The sequence below is a fragment of the Eretmochelys imbricata genome, chromosome 3 (assembly GCF_965152235.1).
Source record: "Eretmochelys imbricata isolate rEreImb1 chromosome 3, rEreImb1.hap1, whole genome shotgun sequence".
Lineage (NCBI taxonomy): Eukaryota > Metazoa > Chordata > Testudines > Cheloniidae > Eretmochelys > Eretmochelys imbricata.
Window position 1 is genome coordinate 120252022 of NC_135574.1, and position 18404 is coordinate 120270425.

The 18404-nt window shown below is 42.3% G+C and overlaps 1 protein-coding gene across 1 annotated transcript in view; it reads right to left on the minus strand.

The window, feature by feature from the left end:
* Nucleotides 1–8722: 8722 nt before the first annotated feature.
* RSPH3 (radial spoke head 3) overlaps nucleotides 8723–18404 on the minus strand; it is a 33918-nt gene continuing 24236 nt past the window's right edge. The window contains exon 9 of the mRNA XM_077812161.1: nucleotides 8723–8889. The gene's annotated coding sequence lies outside the window, so the exon portion shown is untranslated. The remainder of the gene's footprint in view (nucleotides 8890–18404) is intronic.

Genomic DNA, 18404 nt, shown 5'->3' on the forward strand with positions numbered 1-18404 from the left:
GGGACGGCTGGCAGAGCGGAGTGGCTGGTGGAGCAGAGCAGTTTGTCAGATGCCTGGAGCAGCTCATTGGGGTGGCTGGCAGAGCGGAGCCCCATGGAGAGGTGGGGCAACCAGCTTTGGACCACGTAAGGTGCCCCTTAGCGCCCCCCCATCTCCACCCAGGTTGGGAGGTAAAACTCTGCAGATAAACTTTTGAACTCTGGGGCTACCCTGACCAGGGACAGAGACTTTTGAGTTGTTGGACTTTGGGGACTTTGGATGATTTTGGGTTGCTGGACTCAAGAACCAAAGGGAAAGGACATGCCCCAATTTACTTGGGGTGGGTTTTTGCTCATGGGTTTTGTTATGAATCCTGTTGGTGGTGTTTCCCCAACATAATGCCACATTGTTTCTCTCTGTTATTAAAAGGCTTTTGCTACACTCAGACTCTGTGCTTAGGAGAGGGGAAGTATTGCCTCTTGGAGGCGCCCGGGGGGTAGTATATATTATCCCAGGTCACTGGGTGGGGGCTCGAGCCACTTTTGCATTGTGTTATTGGAATGGAACCCCTAGATACTGAACCCGGCCCTTGTTGCTGCCAACTCTGACGGGCAGAAGGGTTACACTTATTATATATTTTGATTATTATTATTTAACTGATGACATCATACTTGGCCCTACACAAGATCAGGGAAACTGTGGTCCCTGCTCCAAGGAGTTTGCAATCTAGGGACCTGATCCAAAGTTCATGAAGTCAATAGAAAAGTTTCCACTGACTTTGGCAGGCTTAGGATCGTGCCTTAAGAGCCTATTTTGCCACCCAAGCTAGTTCCTTGCTCCACAAGTAGTCCCATTCATTTAAATAGGACCACTCATGCAATAAGGCCACAAGCATACAAGCTGATCTCTGTGGGTCCTATTTGGGGTCAGGTCTGCCCATGCAGATAATCTTGTGGAATCTGGGCCTGTGATGCTGCTTGGCATGTGTAAGAGTGGCAGAATTTTAAATAGTCAGTGATTGAACAACAACAAAAGTGGACTGGGAAACATGGCCGATGGTGCCACTTAACAGCTTTTGGGGAAAGACAGCAGCATTTTACTGACATGGGTCAGCATTTGTGGACCTCTTTGAAAAAGTAAGTTTTAAGAAGTTATTGGAATGAGCCATGCACAGTGGGATAAGGAGCTAGACATTTTGTTGAATAAACAGTAACTGTACACAGATTCTAAGGCCAGAAAGGACCACTGTGATCATATAGTTCAGTGGTTTTCAACCTGTGGTCCACAGACCTCTGGGGGGTCCACAGACTATGTCTTGGGGGGTCTGTGAAAGACTGTCATTTCTAGAGAACAGTGGTTCTCAATTTATGGTCTGCAAACCCCTGGGGGCGGGGGTCTACAGACTATGTCTAAGATTTCCAAAGGGGTCTGCATCGCCATTTGAAATTTTTTGGGGTCTGCACAGTGAAGAAAAGGTTTAAGACCACTGATATAGTCTGATCTCCTGTAGAAAACAGGCCATAGAACATCCCCAAAATAATTCTTAGAGCATAGCTTTTTGAAAAACTTAAAAATTGCCAATGATGAAGAATCCACCATGACCCTTGGTAAATTGCTCCAATGGTTAATTTCCTCGCTGTTAAATTTTTTTGCCTTCTTTCTAGTCTGAGTTCGTCTAGCTTCAGCTTCCAGCTATTGGATTGTGTTATACCTGTCTCTACTAAATTGAAGCGACCATTATTGAATATCTGTTCCCCATGTAGGCACTTACAGACTGTAATCAGGTCACCCCTTCACCATTTTTTGTTAAGCTAAATAGACTGAACTCCTTGAGCCTATCACTATAGGCTTTTCCCCCCTAATTCTTTAATCATTATCATAACTCTACACTGAAGCCTCTCCAATTTTTTCAACATCCTTCTTGAATTGTGGGTACCTGAACTGGACACAGTAGTCCAGCAGCAGTTGCTCTAGTGCCAAATATAGAGGTAAAATAACCTCTATTCCTACTCAAGATACCCCTATTTATACATCCCAGGATTGGATTAGCTCTTTTGGCCAGAGTGTGACACTGGGAGCTCATGTTCAGCTGATTGTCCATCATGACCCCCAAATCTTTTTCAGTCACTGCTTCCTAGGCTAGAGTCCCTCGGCCTGTAAGTAAGGCCTACATTCTTTGTTCCTAATGTGTACATTTACATATAACCCATATTAAAATGCATATTGTTTGTTGGGGCACTGCTTACCGAGTGATCCAGATCACTCTGACTCAGTGACCTGTCCTCTTCATTATTTACTACTCCCCCAATTTTTGTATCATCTGCAACCTTTATCAGAGATAATTTGAAGTTTTTTTTTCCAGGTCCCTAATAAAAATGTTCAATAGCGTGAGGCCAAGAACCAATCCCTGTGGGACCCATTAGAAACACACTCAATGATATTTCCCCGTTTACAATCACATTTTTAGACCTATCATTTAAATCCACTGAATGTGTGCCATATTAATTTTATATCGTTCTAGTTTTTTAATCAAGATGTCATGTGATACCAAGTCAAAGGCCTTACAGAAGGCCAAGTGTATTATATCAACACTATTACCTTTGCAAAAAGAAAAGGAGTACTTGTGGCACCTTAGAGACTAACCAATTTATTTGAGCATGAGCTTTCGTGAGCTACAGCTCACTTCATCAGATACATACCATGGAAACTGCAGCAGACTTTATATATACACAGAGAATATGAAACAATACCTCCTCCCACCCCACTGTCCTGCTGGTAATAGCTTATCTAAAGTAATCGTCAGGTTAGGCCATTTCCAGCACAAATCCAGGTTTTCTCACCCTCCACCCCCCCACACAAATTCACTCTCCTGCTGGTGATAGCCCATCCAAGGTGACAACTCTTTACACAATGTGCATGATAATGAAGTTAGGCCATTTCCTGCACAAATCCAGGTTCTCTCACTCCCTCACCCCCCTCCAAAAACCCACCCCCATACACACACAGACTCACTCTCCTGCTGGTAATAGCTCGTCCAAACTGACCACTCTCCAAGTTTAAATCCAAGTTAAACCAGAACATCTGGGGGGGGGGGGGGGGAGGAAAAAACAAGAGGAAATAGGCTACCTTGCATAATGACTTAGCCACTCCCAGTCTCTATTTAAGCCTAAATTAATAGTATCCAATTTGCAAATGAATTCCAATTCAGCAGTTTCTCGCTGGAGTCTGGATTTGAAGTTTTTTTGTTTTAAGATAGCAACCTTCATGTCTGTGATTGCGTGACCAGAGAGATTGAAGTGTTCTCCGACTGGTTTATGAATGTTATAATTCTTGACATCTGATTTGTGTCCATTTATTCTTTTACGTAGAGACTGTCCAGTTTGACCAATGTACATGGCAGAGGGGCATTGCTGGCACATGATGGCATAAATCACATTGGTGGATGTGCAGGTGAACGAGCCTCTGATAGTGTGGCTGATGTTATTAGGCCCTGTGATGGTGTCCCCTGAATAGATATGTGGGCACAATTGGCAACGGGCTTTGTTGCAAGGATAAGTTCCTGGGTTAGTGGTTCTGTTGTGTGGTATGTGGTTGTTGGTGAGTATTTGCTTCAGGTTGCGGGGCTGTCTGTAGGCAAGGACTGGCCTGTCTCCCAAGATTTGTGAGAGTGTTGGGTCATCCTTTAGGATAGGTTGTAGATCCTTAATAATGCGTTGGAGGGGTTTTAGTTGGGGGCTGCTATGGGTACCCGCATGGCCCCACAGTATGCCAACATTTTTATGGCTGATTTAGAACAACGCTTCCTCAGCTCTCGTCCCCTAAAGCCCCTACTCTACTTGCGCTGCATGCCTCCAGCTTTCACCCTGACCACACCACACGATCCATCGTCTACAGCCAAGCTCTGCGATACAACCGCATTTGCTCCAACCCCTCAGACAGAGACAAACACCTACAAGATCTCTGTCAAGCTTTCTTACAACTACAATACCCACCTGCGGAAGTAAAGAAACAGATTGATAGAGCCAGAAGAGTTCCCAGAAGTTACCTACTACAGGACAGGCCTAACAAAGAAAATAACAGAACGCCACTAGCCGTCACCTTCAGCCCCCAACTAAAACCCCTCCAACGCATTATTAAGGATCTAGAAGCCCTTGAGGAATTCCACCATGATTTCAACAATTTCCATCCCACCATCAACCTCAGCCTGGTCCAGTCCACACAAGAGATCCACTTCCTGGACACTACAGTGCTAATAAACAATGGTCACATAAACACCACCCTATACCGGAAACCTACTGACCGCTATTCCTACCTGCATGCCTCCAGCTTTCACCCTGACCACACCACACGATCCATCGTCTACAGCCAAGCTCTGCGATACAACCGCATTTGCTCCAACCCCTCAGACAGAGACAAACACCTACAAGATCTCTGTCAAGCTTTCTTACAACTACAATACCCACCTGCGGAAGTAAAGAAACAGATTGATAGAGCCAGAAGAGTTCCCAGAAGTTACCTACTACAGGACAGGCCTAACAAAGAAAATAACAGAACGCCACTAGCCGTCACCTTCAGCCCCCAACTAAAACCCCTCCAACGCATTATTAAGGATCTACAACCTATCCTAAAGGATGACCCAACACTCTCACAAATCTTGGGAGACAGGCCAGTCCTTGCCTACAGACAGCCCCGCAACCTGAAGCAAATACTCACCAACAACCACATACCACACAACAGAACCACTAACCCAGGAACTTATCCTTGCAACAAAGCCCGTTGCCAATTGTGCCCACATATCTATTCAGGGGACACCATCACAGGGCCTAATAACATCAGCCACACTATCAGAGGCTCGTTCACCTGCACATCCACCAATGTGATTTATGCCATCATGTGCCAGCAATGCCCCTCTGCCATGTACATTGGTCAAACTGGACAGTCTCTACGTAAAAGAATAAATGGACACAAATCAGATGTCAAGAATTATAACATTCATAAACCAGTCGGAGAACACTTCAATCTCTCTGGTCACGCAATCACAGACATGAAGGTTGCTATCTTAAAACAAAAAAACTTCAAATCCAGACTCCAGCGAGAAACTGCTGAATTGGAATTCATTTGCAAATTGGATACTATTAATTTAGGCTTAAATAGAGACTGGGAGTGGCTAAGTCATTATGCAAGGTAGCCTATTTCCTCTTGTTTTTTCCTCCCCCCCCCGCCCCCAGATGTTCTGGTTTAACTTGGATTTAAACTTGGAGAGTGGTCAGTTTGGACGAGCTATTACCAGCAGGAGAGTGAGTCTGTGTGTGTATGGGGGTGGGTTTTTGGAGGGGGGTGAGGGAGTGAGAGAACCTGGATTTGTGCAGGAAATGGCCTAACTTCATTATCATGCACATTGTGTAAAGAGTTGTCACCTTGGATGGGCTATCACCAGCAGGAGAGTGAATTTGTGTGGGGGGGTGGAGGGTGAGAAAACCTGGATTTGTGCTGGAAATGGCCTAACCTGACGATTACTTTAGATAAGCTATTACCAGCAGGACAGTGGGGTGGGAGGAGGTATTGTTTCATATTCTCTGTGTATATATAAAGTCTGCTGCAGTTTCCACGGTATGTATCTGATGAAGTGAGCTGTAGCTCACGAAAGCTCATGCTCAAATAAATTGGTTAGTCTCTAAGGTGCCACAAGTACTCCTTTTCTTTTTGCGAATACAGACTAACACGGCTGTTACTCTGAAACCAACTATTACCTTTATAACCAAACTTGTTATCTCATCAAATAAAGATATTAAGTTAATTTGATAGGATCTATTTGCCACTAACCCACATTGTTTGCATTAATTATATTTCCCTCCTTTAATTCTATATTAATCAGGTGCTGTATCAGCCACTTCGTTATCTTGCCAGGAGCAATGTCAGACTGACAGGGCTATAATTACCCAGGTGATTCCATTCACCCCTTTTAAATACTGGCACACCATTAGCTTTCTTATAGTCTTCTGGAACTTCCACAGTGTTCCAAGATTTATTGAAAATCAACATTAATGGTCCAGTGAGCTCCTTAGCCAGCTCTTTTAAAACTCTTGGATGCAAGTTATATGGACCTGCTGATTTAAAAATGTCTGACTCTAGTAGCTACTATTTAACATCCTCGTGAGATGGAAATGGAATGAAAAAGGGTGATATCATCATCACATGATATGACTTTATCATCTTTTTCCCCTCTTCAGGACTCCTTGTCCCAATCTATTCTCTCGACAACCCCAAGTCTGGCTGTTTTGTCCTCTGTGCTCAAATCAGGCAGCTTCCTTCACTGTGTTGCTTGGGCCCAGCAGGGAGAACACAGTAGAGAGAGAATCTGTGCTGTCAATTCCAGTGCCTGGATCCAGCCTAGGGCTGCAATTGCAGGGAAAGTTCAGCTCAGCTCTGGGCTGTATCATGCTCAGTGATGACCAAATCTTTGGTGTTTTTAGTTGCCAAGCTGTAGCACGTTCCTGAGCATGTGCAAACTGCTGTTTTTCATAGGCTTATAACTTGGCCAAATTTGGGCAGACTTTTATAGGAACAGACTTTCACAGGAACAGAGAAAGATCCATCCCTGACACAAAGGCCACCCCCTGCCAAATTTCAAGGCCTTGCTTCAAAGTATGGGGATACTAGAGTTTCTAAAATAAAAAGTTGTCACCATTTTTAATATGGGCAAAACCATATCTATTTCAGTAGCCTCATTCTCAGACGTAGCTGAACTGTTTTGGCTGAAAATTTAAAAAAAAAGAAAAAGAAAAAAAAAAGGGAACCTGAGGCAGACATGACACGTAGAATTTCAGCCTGAACAGTTCAAGTCTGGCAAAGATATAAGCAACTGAAAACAGGGTCTTAGAATGGGAAGTGTCAGACAACCTTAGTAATATGTGATGCTACCAGCCTAATCTACAGTATATTCATCCACAAAATCTCTCTTGTGCATTAGTTAAGGTTGCCCCACATCTACTATGCCTGACACAAACCCAAGAAAATTACAAGTTAAGTCGCCTAACAGCATATATCTTCTTCTCCACCTATCACTACCACAACTATTGTACATCATATACTACAAGTAAACTGTAACTCTTTTCCCACCCAGGTATGCCAACCTTCCAGAATGGCCTTTACCAAACTACTCCACCCAAATACACCAGGCTACTTCTTAACTGTCCCCTTCTGCATATTTCCAAGATTATTGGTTATTTTATGTTTGGGGCAGAGGAAAGGAAATGTAGTACAATTTGTCTAATGCCTAATCAGTCAATTGAAGATGCATAATATAGATCATGAAGTCCAGAAAGTGTGTGGTCAGTCGATCTGGGGAAATAGTGTTAATCCTATTCATTTAAACGTTCAGATGAATTTATTTCAGTCATAATCATGCATCTGTTGTATTAAAGTTCAATGATATTTTATTGACACGTGTTTGTGGAAAGCAAGTTTTTACATAAATGTCAGTGTTCTTCCTAGAAAGTGTTAACTTAGAACATTCTCATTCAAACAGGGAAAGCTGGCTGGCTGGCTGGACAAATTATGTTCCTCTTCCATGCTACAGCCACTCAAAAGAAGAGAATCAGAAATGGATGCTATAAAATTTTTTTTTTTTACTTTAAATATAGCATATACAGATACTGAGATTTTTTCATTATGTGAACTTTCACAGGATTCATTCTGTGGTTATCTTTAAACTAGTACTGCATTTAAATAGGATGGAATCTGGTTTATCTTAAACATTGGGCACTAACTGAACTATTAGCCGTTGATAACAGAACACTTATCACTCATACTTCAGGATCAAAGAGAATGGACACTCCTGTTATATTGCACTGTGGAAGTTTTATCGTGGGAGAATTTTTGCAACATATTATCATCATGACTTTTTTTTCACTAATACAATCTGAAAAGTATAAATATGATTACAAGCTTGCACTGTATTCACAAACACTAATTAAGCAGAAATGTCACTGTATCATATAACTGACCTTCTAGGAAAAATGGATGGATTGCAATTTTTTAGTAATTTTCCAAAATTATTTTCAACCCTCATTAAAGGGGAAAAAGCCAAGCGCAGTTGGGTAGAGAAACATCTGAGGCTAACTTTACTGATAATTTGTTAGTTTTGCAACACCATAAACAAGCACACTCAGTTACATTTCTTTTTTAAAAATGCCATTCATTTCAACTGAAGTTGGCAATACATCTTTTTAGAGTTGAGTGAACTTGCTTTATTTTCTTCATATGCATGTATACACTCCAGGATTTTATTAAGTAACAGAGCAAATGCAGAATGGACTTCAAGGATAAAATGTAATATATCTGCAATGGATACTTGATTTGGATTTCTTAACAAAAAGGGTACTATAGAACCTTCTTAAGCCAATATTCCTATATTACTGCAATGCATATAGTGAATTCATTAACTCTTTGTATATACAATGTATATTTTTTCATGGTCTGTGTGTGTGTGTATATATATATATATATATCTCTCTTCACTGTACTTTCCACTTCCATGAAGTGAGCATCCGATGAAGTGAGCTGTAGTTCACAAAAGCTTATGCTCAGATAAATTGGTTAGTCTCTAAGGTGCCACAAGTACTCCTTTTCTTTTTGCGAATACAGACTAAAATGGCTGCTACTCTGAAACTCTTTGTATAGTAATCCAAGTGTGAAAAGGATTAATACTAAACACTATTTACACATATAATCATGCAGCCACTCTTTCTTTAAGTAAATTTGATATGAAATAAAGCATAAAGCCTGTTAAAAATTTGCAAAAATAAAAATCTTCAGTTTATTGCTCCCTTTTTGGGACGATTTCCTAAACAAATTGAATCTTCTTTTCACAAATGATCAAGAGCAATCTTCTTAGCTATAGTAAGCCCCCTGTAAAGACATAAAAATCACATTTAATAATAAATTATACTTTGCACTGACATATAATGTTCCACCAAAGGATCTAAAAATAATTTATACATTTTAATGAACCAAGCCTCAACAATCCCAAGAAGTTAGGAAATGACACTATTTTTTAAACACAGAGAAACACACAGAGAATGACTTATTTAGGGTCACTGAGGAAGGCAGTATCAAAACCAGTAATAGAAACCAGGGGAGAAATCCTTGCCCCATTGAAGTCAGTGGCCTGTAGCATTCAGGAATCACTTTGGGCCCAAAGGGCTTGAAAGAAATACTCAATTCACTGACCAGTTCCGCTGCCTCTGCATAAAAGAACATGGCTTCTGCAGCCAGAACTTCCTGTCTGTGAAGCTATGCCACTAAAAGATACAGTCCTCAAATCACATCTTCCTTTCCCAGTCAAACTTAATTATAACAACGCTTAATGTGATACAACACACAATTCCAAAATGTATAGCCCACCTGCTAACAAAACTTATTAACAATGTTCAATTAATCTCTGAGGTGCCTTGCACTGTTCCTTGGACTTGTGGAAATCTCCCTTGAAATATCAGTACTACTGTTGACAGGAGATGGTAATTTGTTCTGATAGTGTTATGTCTCAACCTGTTGTATTATCTCAACTCACTGCTTCATATCTCCCTCCCTTCTGGAAATTGGAAAAGGTGTTGCCTACTCCTCAGCATGTGTCTGTCTTGTGTGACAAACATTAAGACTGTGGGGCAACCTCACGTGACACCACTGTCACTGATCTCCATCACAGATGAACACAACATCATTTTCAGGAAGTGGTGGCAGTTCCCAGACCCCCAAACCAGGTTGCGTTTTTATGTTTAGCTTTATCTGTCTCTTCATACTTCTGCAAGTCCCCACTTCCTCTGACATCAGCTTCTACCATTACAGGGAGACAATATTTCTACAGCTAACAAACCATATTTTAGTGCTGCCATCCTGCAACTTAACAGTGCTAAGTACCGATCAGAGTCTGACTCTGCAGCCTTTTTCAGTTGCTATTTTATGATTTTAACACCACTTTCCACCAACGTGTTGGATTGGGGATAATGGGGACTACTGATTACATGTCTAACCCAAACTGTACTGTAAACTGCTTAAACCTATGCCCAGTAAGCTGTGGTCCACTGTCTGACATTATTATGTCAGAAATACTATGCCTACCAAAAACAGATTTGACGTGTACAATCACCTGTTTAGCTGTAGTATCTTCTAGTACTAGGTGCTACAATAATACAGATAATAAATAATAATCATAATAGTAAAACAATCTCAATGAAATTAGAGTAAGTTTAAAACAAATACATTATTTTTTCCAACCAACATAAACGTATATCTATGACTACTTTGCTCCCATGGGGCATTTTTTCCTATGCCATTAACATGGGGGTTCATTTGCTTGGTGTGGCCTGTATTTCTGGTATATGGAACAAGCCTTGACGGTTTCCTCAATGCTGCTGTTCATTTGAGGCTACTATAAAATGTCTCTAGGCCTTCTCTTAGATTTTTCAGTCCCTAAATGACCTTCATGTATCCTTTTAAAAATATTTTTTTTCTAACACCTTAGGGACCACCATCCTGGTATCTTTAAACAAAATCCCATCTAGGACTGAGTGCTCCCCCATGAATTGGTGACAGGGGCTGGGAACATGCTGTCCTGGCCACACGGTTGAGCTGTTGCTCTGGCAATCATAGTCCACATTTTGTCTGAGACTGAACAGTGTTTCTTTTTTTCTTTCTTTTAAATCAAACTGAGATGAACAATGTCTAGCTCTGGTCTTTGCTCCACTGTATTTTTGTCAAATGCTCTAGAGGGTATGTCTGCAACCCCCAAATCTCTCCCAGGTTTCACAGAAATGTAGGGCTGAAAGGGAACTCAAGAGGCCTTCAAATCCAGCTCCTTGCACTGAGGCAGAACCAAGTAAACCTAGACTTTTTATAACAGCACTTAACATGCTGTTAGCATGCTGTCCCCCCCTCAGTCTTCTTTTCTCAAGACTAAAGATGCCAGGTTTTTTTTTTAACCTTTCTTCATAGGTCAGTTTTTCTAATAATTTTATAATTTTTGTTGCTCTCCTCTGGACTCTCTCCAAGTTATCCATATATTTCCTAAAGTGTGACATCTAGAATTGGACACAGCACTCCAGCTGAGGCCTCACCAGTGCTGAGTAGAGCAGGACAGTTATCTCCCATGTCTTACATGTGACATTTCTGTTAATACACCCCAGAATAATATTAGTCTTTTTCCCAATTGCATCACATTGTTAGCTCATATTCAATTTATGATCCACTATCATCCCCAGATCCATGCTGGCTATTATTTATAACCCTATTATCCTTTCGGTGCTTACAAACTGATGGTTTAATCATTTATTCAGTAGCTTTCTGTAACGATGCTGGTTCTGGCGGGACCCAACTGAGAGTGCCAATTCAGGACAAATTGCTTAGAGCAGGGCAGTTACAGCCCAAGGCTGGGGCTTCTATGCACACCAAGGCAAACCAAACCAGCCAAACAGAGAAGACTTTAGTTTTACCCCACTGGTTAACCATAAAAGTCACACAAGCAATTCCCTTAGACACTCCAGTTTCCCAGTATCACCACCATTGCCACTCGTTATGGGGACAAATGGTTATGAAAACCAGTACCCCAGTAAAAGAAAAAATGTTCTCTCAATCCCAAAGGACCAAGCCCCAGACCCAGGTCAATAAACAAGTTAGATCTTACCTACAAATCACGCTGTTGCCAATCCTTTAGAATCTAAAATCTAAAGGTTTATTCATAAAAGGAAAAAGATACAGATGAGAGCTAGAATTGGTTAAATGGAATCAATTACATACAGTAATGGCAAAGTTCTTGGATCAGGCTTGCAGCAGTGGTAGAATAAACTGCAGGTTCAAATCAAGTCTCTGGAGTATATCCGCAGCTGGGATGGGTCTTTCAGTCCTTGGTTCAAAGCTTCAGTGTAGCAAAGTCCCTCCAGAGGTATGAAGCAGGATTGAAGACAAGATGAAGGAGCTGCAGCAGCTTTTTATATTCTGTTGCCAGGTGGTCTTTCTTTGTTCCAAAGACAAGCTGTCCATCACATGGCATGGAAAAACCTCAGAGTTCTGTCCATAGGCATGTCCCTGCATGCCTTGTTGAGTCCCAAGGCACGTCTCCCTTCTCTCAATGGGTCAATTGTAGCTCACGAAAGCTTATGCTCAAATAAATTTGTTAGTCTCTAAGGTGCCACAAGTACTCCTTTTCTTTTTGCAGATACAGACTAACACGGCTGCTACTCTGAAATTGTATAGCTGATGGTCCTTAATGGGCCATCAAGCAGGCTAGGCAGAGCTGACACCAACTTGTCTGGGGTGTCACCCAGAAGCATAGCACAAGTTTGAACTACAGACAGTATAGAGCCAATATTCATAACTTTAACTACAAAAATGATACACATAGAATAATCATAACCAGCGAACCATAACCTTGTCTGAGACACCTTATTTGATCCCCTTTATACAAGATTGGTGCAACTACAGTACCTTTGTTGCAACAATGTTCTATATGGTCCCAGTTCAATTCAATAACATCACACTTTCCAAGTATCAAAGTTAGGCTGATAGGTCTATACTTCTCTGTGTCCTCTGTTTCTCTTTTTAAAAGATAGGAAATATGGACAAATTGTTAAGGACCTTCTGTTTTTTTTTTTTTGTTTTTTTTGAGGATTCCTTTTCATTTTTCAGGTAATTAAAAAGCTCCTGATGGAGCATATTGGCATCTTACTATTCTTCTGATCTTTCCTTCGCATTGGGATAGTTTACAGTTGTGCATGTAATATTGTCTCCTTGAGAAACTGCCAGCTCTCCTGAACTCCTTTATTCCTTAGATTTTAATTCCCATGGGAGCTTACAGTCCAGTTCTCTAAGTTCATTAAAATCTGCTTTTCTGAAATCAGTTATCCTTATTCTGCTGCTCTCACTCCTTCCTGTCCTTAGAATCATAACATCTATGATTTCATGGTCACTTTCATCCAAACTGCCTTACACCTTCAGATTCACAACCAATTCCTTCCTGTTGGTCACTCACGATCAAATCTAAAATGGCTGTCCTCCTTGTTATTCCTCCACTTTCTGAAACAAAAGTTGTCCTGAATTTCAAGGACTTACTGGAATTTTGTGCTTTACTGTATTACTTTTCCAACAGATGTCTGGGTATTTAAATTCCTGCATTACTACAAGATCTTGTGTTTTGGATATTTCTGTTGTTTGTTCTAAAAATGGCTCATCCACCTCTTCTGTCTGATTTGGTAGTCTATAGTAAACCCCTACAATGATGTCACCCCAGTGTTTCCCCCTTTTATCTTTACCCTTTCTAGTCAATTTGCAAATCATACATTTGTAATTGAAAATATAATCTCTGTATTCTTGGGGGTAGGAGAGGGTGTTTGCCTGCTCCATTTTGGCAATAGTAATAAATCATTTATGGTTAATTTCAACTAAAAATAAGGACCCGAAACTTTTTACAACAAAGTACTAAAGGCAAAGCCTCTTTCTTTATATGACAGGTTTCAGAGTAACAGCCGTGTTAGTCTGTATTCGCAAAAAGAAAAGGAGTACTTGTGGCACCTTAGAGACTAACCAATTTATTTGAGCATGAGCTTTCGTGAGCTACAGCTCACTTCATCGGATGCATACCGTGGAAACTGCAGCAGACTTTATATATACACAGAGAATATGAAACAATACCTCCTCCCACCCCACTGTCCTGCTGGTAATAGCTTATCTAAAGTGATCATCAGGTTAGGCCATTTCCAGCACAAATCCAGGTTTTCTTAGTCGATGACTTAGTTGATTCTCTGAAGTTTGCAGTGTTGATGTGGGTATTCACCTATGTTGGTGCCTTGTTTAATGGTCTGACATTACTGATACTGGCTCTGATTTCTCTCTTCAGTGTTCCTGTTATTTATGAGAGACATCAGGCTCAAATTGACCATTATTTGGGACTTGTGAACAAGACTGCCAGAGATGCAGTGACTAAGGTCCAAGCTAAAATACCTGGATTGAAACGCAAAACTGAGTAAAAAGCCTGAAGCAACTTGTCAATTGGAGTTCATCTTTCAGGGGGGAAATATTCATTTAAATTACATAGGGAGGGTCAGGGAATAGCAAAACCTTGACATTGCAGTGCAATTTCACAGATCTTTATATTTTAGCAGCACAGTGTTTGAGGAAAAATACCTGTTTTGACTGCCATGTGTTTCATCATCTTAATTATTGTAAGCTGCTATGTATGGAATTAAAACTAATCATCTTTGTTTATCCTGTGTGCAGCACCAGCTAATACAAAAGATTTGAGAAAGCTGTATATTGTGCTTCATCAGAGGTAGTCTTGCTGCATTCAAGAAAAGGTAGAGCAGAGGATAACATTTCCCATTTTGTGGAGGGTGAGAAAACCTGGATTTGTGCTGGAAATGGCCTAACCTGATGATCACTTTAGATAAGCTATTACCAGCAGGACAGTGGGGTGGGAGGAGGTATTGTTTCATATTCTCTGTGTATATATAAAGTCTGCTGCAGTTTCCACGGTATGCATCCGATGAAGTGAGCTGTAGCTCACGAAAGCTCATGCTCAAATAAATTGGTTAGTCTCTAAGGTGCCACAAGTACTCCTTTTCTTTATATGAGTATACTGACACTCCATTTTTGTTAGCATGTATGATGCATAAGCCACTCATCTCCAGTTGACTACACTGTTATAAGAGGACTGTGCCACTACCCTTTCTGGAGGCACCGATGGACAACTTAGTCTTGTGCTTACTGTCATAATATCTCCTGACTGAGTCATCTTTAATTAACTCCTTCAGTTTCTCAAACTCACTATTAAAATTTCATTCCATGTCCATTGGACATCTTTGCACAGTAGCACTTCCAGGTTGCTGGTTTGAGTAGTTATATGAGGCAAAAATTTCCCTACATAGTACTCCATTCCAAGGAATCTTTGTACCCTTTCCTGTTCTGTTGGGACAGATGTGTTGGTAATGGCCTCACTCAACATTACTGTGATCTACCTATACATGTTGCTGTGTTAATGTATCTTTCAGGTATGCTATTTCCATAATATGGAGTTTACATTTTTGTTTGTTTTAGCATTAGCCCGACAGCTCTGGCTCTTCCTAGAACTGCCTGGAGCCCTTTGGTCATACTCTTCTACTGTAAACATCTTGTATCTTCCATCTTGTATCTACCTTGCGTGCTGAACACAACCCAAATGGCAGTATGCGGAAATAGTGGCTCCCAGAGGAAGTGCTGAATGAGGACAAATGTGTACTCTGTTTTTCTAAGGGCACTGCCAAAACCCTGCTGACACATCAGCAGAGAAAAGTACTTAGTATCAGCCATCTGGTGCTTGCAAACTCTTGCAAAGTGCTGAAGCCAACTGCAATTCTTGCATCTTTTCCCATATGCTGAGCATTGTCCAGGCTTCTGCTGTTTGTTACAACATGTGTTGCTCCATGTGCTATTGTTTTTGCATGATTCTGACTTTCAGCTCTATGTGACTTTTTGCCTCCGGTCTCTTTTTTTGTGGTATTTTGGATTCTCTATCATGTCTACATTGTCAGAGCACTGTACATCCTCCATAAGGTTCATTCTGGACTGGGTGACTTATGTTGCTTGGCAAATTCTAATGGCCTTGTCAAGGGTTAATTCTGCTTCTCCCAGTAGTCTCTCTCTGAGATTTTCGTTCCAGATTCCAATCTCAATCTGGTCTCTTATTGGGGACAGAATTGCAATATTGGCTCTTCAGACTTAGGATATGTCTACACAGCAAAAGCTGTGCAAAGACTAGCCCACCCAAGATGGGCTGAATCTAGCTGCTGTGAATAACAGTAGCAATGAAGACAGTGCAGTGCAAGCTTCAGGGTGGAGAGCACAAGCCTGGCACAGAGCCTTAGTACATACTTGGCTTGCTGGCCTGCTCTGAAGCTCGCACTGGTCTGTTGTCACTGCTAATGCTACCTGTACTAGTTAGATTCAAGCTAGCTAGGATAGGCTTGCCTTTGCACATCTTGTGCTAACTCTTAGAGCAGTGGTTTTAAAACTTTTTTTCTGGCGACCCAGTTGAAGAGAATTGTTGATGCCTGTGACCCAACGGAGTTGGGGATGAGGGGTTTGAGATGTAGGAGGGGCTCAGGGCTGGGGAAAAGGGTTTGGGGGTGAGAGCTGTGGGGTGGGGCCGGGGATGAGTGGTTTAGGGTGCAAGAGGGGGATCCAGGTTTGTGGGGCTCAGGACTGGGGCAGGGGGTTGGGGTGCAGGAGAGAGTCAGGGCTCTGGGCTGGTGGTGCAGGCTCTGGGGTAGGGTCAGGAATGAGGTGTTTGGGGTGCAGGAAGGGGCTCTGGGTTTGGGGGGGGCCTCAGGGCTGGGGCAGGGGATTGGGGCGTGGGCTTACCTTGGATGGCTCCTGGTCAGTGGCGCAGCAGGAGTGCTAAGTCAGGCTTCCTGTCTGTCCTGGCACCGTGGACCGCATTGCGCCCTGGAAATGGCCAGCAGCAGGTCCGGCTCCTAGGTGGAGGAGCGCAAGCGGCTCTGTGTGGCTCTCACCTGCAGGCACTGCCCCCCCCCAGCTCCCATTGGCCAGTTCCTGATCAATAGGAGCACGGAGCCAGTGCTTGGGGCGGGGGCAGTGCGCGGAGCCCTGTGGCGCCCCCCGCTCCCCCCAGGCTGGACCTGCTGCTGGCCGCTTCTGGGGTGCAGCGTGGTGTCAGAACAGGTAGGGGCTAGCCTGCCTTAGCCGGGCAGCACCAATGATGGGACTTAATGGCCCGGTAGTTGGTGCTGACCAAAGCTGCCATGATCCAGTGCCAAGTCACAACCTGCAGTTTGAAAACTACTGCCTTAGAGCAGTCAAAAACTTTTTTTAATAGTTTCACTTTCCTTTTGTATTCTCAGGTGAAAAATTTTCCTCATATGTTTCATTGTTATGTGGAGTGCAAAACAGCTCACATTTTTGTAATTCAGTTTCATACTAAGCTTTCTGTGCCTGAGTTAATTGAAAACTGTTGAACACATCAAGTGCATTGGAACCTGCTATTGTCAGAAAAAAAAGACTACCTTCTGAATGTCTTCCTTATCAATTGCACCCATTGCTTGCAGATACAGAGTGAAGTTCTGTTTAAATTTCTTTCAATTATTTTCCACATTTCAGCAAATTTCATCTCTGATGGAGGTTTTAGATGCTCCATTAGAATAACAGAATCATAGAATATCAGGAAGGGACTTCAATAGGTCATCTAGTCCAACACCCTGCTCAAAGCAGGACCAATCTCCAACTAAATCATCCCAGCCAGGGCTTTGTCAAGCCTGACCTTAAAAACCTCTGAGGACGGAGATTCCACCACCTTCCTAGGTAACGCATTCCAGTGCTTCACCACCCTCCTTGTGAAAAAGTTTTCCCTAATATCCAACCTAAACCTCCCCCACTGCAACTTGAGAACATTACTCCTTGTTCTGTCAGCTGCTATCACTGAGAACAGGATAGATCCATCCTCTTTGGAACCCCCTTTCAGGTAGTTGACAGCAGCTATCAAATCCCCCCTTATTCTTCTCTTCTGCAGACTGACTAATCCCAGTTCCCTCAGCCTCTCCTCATAAATCATGTGCTCCAGCCCACTAATCATTTTTGTTGCCCTCTGCTGGACTCTCTCATTTTTCCACATCCTTCTTGTAGTGTGGGGCCCAAAACTGGACACAGTACTCCAGTTGAGGCCTCACCAATGCCGAACAGAGGGGAATGATCACGTCCCTCGATCTGCTGGCAACGCTCCTACTTATACAGCCCAAAATGCTGTTAGCCTTCTTGGTAACAAGGGCACACTGTTGACTCATATCCAGCTTCTCGTCCACTGTAACCTCTAGGTCCTATTCTGCAGAACTGCTGCCTAGCCATTCGGTCCCTAGTCTGTAGCAGTGCATGGGATTCTTCCGTTCTAAGTGCAGGACTCTGCACTTGTCCTTGTTGAACCACATCAGATTTCTTTTGGCCCAATCCTCTAATTTGTCTAGGTCCCTCTGTATCCTATCCCTACCCTCCAGCGTATCTACCACTCCTCCCAGTTTAGTGTCATCTGCAAACTTGCAGAGGGTGCAATCCACACCATCCTCCAAATCATTAATGAAGATATTGAACAAAACCGGCCTCAGGACGGACCCTTAGGGCACTCCACTTGATACCGGCTGCCAACTAGACATGAAGCCATTGATCACCGCCTGTTGAGCCCGATGATCTAGCCAGTTTTCTATCCACTTTATAGTCCATTCATCCAGCCCATACTACTTTAACTTGCTGGCAAGAATACTGTGGGAGATTGTAACAAAGCTTTACTAAAGTCAAGGAATAACACGTCCACTGCTTTCCCCTCATCCACAGTTATCTCATCATAGAAGGCAATTAGGTTAGTCAGGCATGACTTGCCCTTGGTGAATCCATGC